The sequence below is a fragment of the Triticum dicoccoides genome, chromosome 7B, assembly GCF_002162155.2.
Source record: "Triticum dicoccoides isolate Atlit2015 ecotype Zavitan chromosome 7B, WEW_v2.0, whole genome shotgun sequence".
NCBI classification, from domain to species: Eukaryota; Viridiplantae; Streptophyta; class Magnoliopsida; order Poales; family Poaceae; genus Triticum; species Triticum dicoccoides.
Window position 1 is genome coordinate 247,700,560 of NC_041393.1, and position 5,459 is coordinate 247,706,018.

Sequence of the window (5,459 nt, forward strand, 5' to 3'; positions counted from 1 at the left end):
ATTTTCGGAACAAACGTGATCCAGAGGACTTGGAGTCTACGTAAAACAATCAACGAGGAGAGCACGAGGCAGGGCGGCGCGCCTACCCCCTGGGCGCGCCCTCTACCCTCGTGGGGCCCATGTTGCTCCACCGACGTACTTCTTCCTCCTATATATATCCATGTACCCGGAAAACATCAGAACAGGAGCCAAAACCCTATTTCCACCGCCGCAACCTTCTGTACCCGTGAGATCCCATCTTGGGGCCTTTTCCAGTGCTCCACCGGAGGGGGCATTGATCACGGAGGGCTTCTACATCAACACCATAGCCTCTCCGATGAAGTGTGAGTAGTGTACCTCAGACCTTCGGGTCCATAGTTATTAGCTAGATAGCTTCTTCTCTCTTTTTGGATCTCAATACAAAGTTCTCCCCCTCTCTTGTGGATATCTATTCGATGTAATCTTCTTTTGTGGTGTGTTTGTCGAGATCCGGTGAATTGTGGGTTTATGATCAAGTTTATCTATGAACAATATTTGAATCTCCTCTAAATTCTTTTATGTATGATTGGTTATCTTTGCAAGTCTCTTCGAATTATCAGTTTGGTTTGGCCTACTAGCTTGATCTTTCTTGCAATAGGAGAAGTGCTTAGCTTTGGGTTCAATCTTGCGGTGTCCTTTCCCAGTGACAGCAGGGGCAGCAAGGCACGTATTGTATTGTTGCCATCGAGGATAAAAAGATGGGGTTTATATCATATTGCATGAGTTTATCCCTCTACATCATGTCATCTTGCTTAAAGCGTTACTCCATTCTTATGAGCTTAATACTCTAGATGCATGCTGGATAGTGGTCGATGTGTGGAGTAATAGTACGTAGTAGATGCAGGCAGGAGTCGGTCTACCTGTCACGGACGTGATGCCTATATACATCATCATACCTAGATATTCTCATAACTATGCTCAATTCTATCAATTGCTCGACTGTAATTTGTTTACCCATCGCAATACTTATGCTATTCTGAGAGAAGCCACTAGTGAAACCTATGCCCCCGGAGTCTATTTTCCATCATATTAATCCTCCAACACTTTGCTATTTCTATTTTCATTTATTTTACTTTGCATCTTTATTATAAAAATACCAAAAATATTATCCTATCATCTTTATCAGATCTCACTCTCGTAAGTGACCGTGAAGGGATTGACAACCCCTTTATCACGTTGGTTGCGAGGTTCTTGTTTGTTTGTGTAGGTGCGTGGGACTCGCGCGTGGACTCCTACTGGATTGATACCTTGGTTCTCAAAACTGAGGGAAATACTTACGCTACTTTGCTGCATCACCCTTCCCTACTCAAGGGAAAACCAGCACAGTGCTCAAGAGGTAGCAGCACGCCCACACCCCCCCCCCCCCCGGCGCGTGGGCCTGCGTCGTGGACGACTCGGGAACCTCCTTAACGTGAGACCTACGCCAAAAATTCCTATAAATACTAAAACCTCCAGAAAATAACCTGGATCGGGAGTTCCGTTGCCGCAAGCCTCTGTAGCCACCGAAAACCAATCTAGACCCGTTCCGGCACCCTACCGGAGGGGGGATCCCTCACCGGTGGCCACCTTCATCATCCCGGCGCTCTCAATGACGAGGAGGGAGTAGTTCACCCTCGGGGCTGAGGGTATGTACCAGTAGCTATGTGTTTGATCTCTATCTCTCTCTCGTGTTCTTGATTTGGCACTATCTTGATGTATCACGAGCTTTGCTATTATAGTTGGATCTTATGATGTTTCTCCCCCTCTACTCTCTTGTAATGGATTGAGTTTTCCCTTTGAAGTTATCTTATCGGGTTGAGTCTTTAAGGATTTGAGAACACTTTATGTATGTCTTGCATGTGCTTATCTGTGGTGACAATGGGATATTCATGTGATCTACTTGATGTATGTTTTGCTGATCAACTTGCGGGTTCAGTAACCTTGTGAACTTAAGGGGTTGGCACACGTTTTCGTCTTGACTCTCCGGTAGAAACTTTGGGGCACTCTTTGAAGTTCTTTCTGTTGGTTGAATAGATGAATCTGAGATTGTGTGATGCATATCGTATAATCATACCCACGGATACTTGAGGTGACATTGGAGTATCTAGGTGACATTAGGGTTTTGGTTGATTTGTGTCTTAAGGTGTTATTCTAGTACGAACTCTAGGATAGATCGAACGGAAAGAATAGCTTCGTGTTATTTTACTATGGACTCTTGAATAGATCGATCAGAAAGGATAACTTTGAGGTGGTTTCGTACCCTACAATAATCTTTTCGTTTGTTCTCTGCTATTAGTGACTTTGGAGTGACTCTTTGTTGCATGTTGAGGGATTGTTATATGATCCAATTATGTTATTATTGTTGAGAGAACTTGCACTAGTGAAAGTATGAACCCTAGGCCTTGTTTCGAAGCATTGCAATACCGTTTGTGCTCATTTTTATCATTAGTTACCGTGCTGTTTTTATATTTTCAGATTACAAAAACCTATATCTACCATCCATATTGCATTTGTATCACCATCTCTTCGCTGAACTAGTGCACCTATACAATTTACCATTGTATTGGGTGTGTTGGGGACACAAGAGACTCTTTGTTATTTGGTTGCAGGGTTGTTTGAGAGAGACCATCTTCATCCTACGCCTCCCACGGATTGATAAACCTTAGGTCATCCACTTGAGGGAAACTTGCTACTGTCCTACAAACCTCTTCACTTGGAGGCCCAACAACATCTATAAGAAGAAGGCTGTGTAGTAGACATCAAGCTCTTTTCTGGCGCCGTTGCCGGGGAGGTGAGTGCTTGAAGGTATATCTTTAGATCTTGCAATCTAATCTTTTTGTTTCTTGTTTTATCACTAGTTTAGTCTATAAAAGGAAATTACAAAAAAATGGTATTGAGGGTGCCTCATATGCTTCATCTTTTTAATATCTTCCGTGAAAATAATAATTCCGATAATTGTGCTCAATTGCTAGAGGAAGAATGCATTAAAATGTTTGGCACTAAATATTTGAATGATGATCATGATTGCAATGTTGTTAGTATGAATTCCTTGAATGCCCATGATGCTAATGATATGCAAAGCCACAAGATTGGGGATGCTATGTTTGATGAAGATGATATGTTTAGTCCCCCAAGTATTGATGAGCAAATTTATTATGATGAAAGCATGCCTCCTATTTATGATGATTATTGTGATGACACGTATGCTATAAAGAATAAAGATAACCATGAAACTTGTCATCATGATTTTAACTTTCAATTGGATTATGCTTCACATGATAGTTATTTTGTTGAGTTTCCTCCCACTACTATTGATGAGAATAAATTTGCTTATGAGGAGAGTAGGAAATTTTATATGCTTCTAGATCATGAAAAGAATGCTATATGTGATGATTATATTGTTGAATTCATTCATGATGCTACTGAAAATTATTATGAGAGAGAATCATATGCTTCTACATATTGCAATAATATCAAGTTTCCTCTCTATGTGTTGAAAATCTTGAAGATTTGCTTGTTTTACCTTCCTATGCTAGTTGTTTCATGTTCCCATAAGTTGTTTGCTCACAAAATCCCTATGCATAGGAAGTGGGTTAGACTTAAATGTGCTAGTCATATTCTTCATGATGCTCCCGTTATGTTTCAATTCTTATCCTTTAGGTGAGCATCATTGTTATCATCATGCCTAGCTAGAAAGGCATTAAAAAAAGCGCTTATTGGAAGACAACCCAATATTTACCCTTACTGTGTTTGTGTGTTCACATGATTATGCTACTGTAGTAATCATGTTTTATAGTTTTTGTTTCAATAAAGTGCCAAGTAAGACCTTTAGAATGGCTTATGGTGATAGTTAATTTGATCTTGCTGAAAAACAGAAACTTTTGCACGCACGAGATTAGTTTTCATAAATCACAGGAACGTGATTTTTAGTTGATTATTTTTTCATAATATTAAATAACAAATTTCTTAGGACTTCATAATTTGGTAGAATTTTTGGAGTTCTATAAGTATTCGAAAGTTACAGATTACTACAGACTGTTTTGTTTTTGACAGATTCTGTTTTCTAGGTGTTGTTTGCTTATTTTGATGAATCTATGAGTAGTATCGGAGGGTATGAACCATAGATAAGTTGGAATACAGTAGATATTACACCAATATGAATTTAGAATAAGTTCACAATAGTACCTAAGTGGTGGTTTTATTTTCTTATACTAATGGAGCTTACAAGTTTTCTATTGAGTTTTGTGTTGTGAAGTTTTCAAGTTTTGGGTAAAGATTCAATGGACTATGGAATAAGGAGTGGCAAGATCCTAAGCTTGGGGATTCCCAAGGCACCCCAAGGTAATATTAAAGTACAACCAAGAGCCTAACCTTGGGGATGCCCCGGAAGGCATCCCCTCTTTCGTCTTCGTTCATCGGTAACTTTACTTGGAGCTATATTTTTATTCACCACATGATATGTGTTTTGCTTGGAGCGTCATGTCATTTTATTTTGTTATAATTTGCTTTTTGTTATTTAGAATAATGTTTTGCATCTTTCTTTTCAATAAAAATGTCAAGGATAGCCTTTACCATGCTTATTTTGCAAGTATACATGTTGCTATTTCAAAACAGAAAGTTTACTGCTGTTGCAAAAATTCCCTAGAAAAGTCAGAAAATGATAAAATGTTGAATTTTTTTACATATTGAGCTCTGATAAATTTTCTACAGTGTGGTAGACTTTCATAATTTTTGGAGTTAGGGAAGTATGATGAATCCTGCATTCTTTACAGACTGTACTGTTTTGGCAGATTGCTGTTATGTTTGCATTGTTTGCATATGTTTGCTTGTTTAATGATTCTATTTGAGGATAGGAGTATTAAATATGCAGAGACATTTAGTATGCAATGTTGAATAATAATTTTTGTGATTTGCTACAGTAGAGAATGATAAGGTTTTTGCATTGGTTTATACTAACTTATCTCACGGGTTCTTGTTGAGTTTTGTGTGGATGAAGTATTTGAGATTTAGGGAAACCGTGATATGAGAGGAATTAAGGAGACACAAAAGCTCAAGCTTGGGGATGCCCAAGGCATCCCTAGTTAATATTTCAAGAAGTCTCAAGCATCTAAGCTGGGGGATGCCCCGGTTGGCATCCCACATTTCTTCCTCAACAATTATCGGTTAGTATCGGTTGAGCCTAAGTTTTTGCTTCTTCACATGAGTTGTGCTATCCTTGCAATGTAATTTTATTTCATTTCGTTCTGCTTGGTGTTTGAATAATATCCCAAGATCTGAAATTCTTAAATGAGAGAGAGTCTTCACCTAGCTACATAATTATTTAACTACTCATTGATCTTCACTTATATCTTTTTGGAGTAGTTTTTCATTTACTCGTGTGCTTCACTTATATCCTATGAGTAAATGGTTGAATGATTTGAATACCATAAATCTAAAATTATATATGTTTCATATGCCTATCC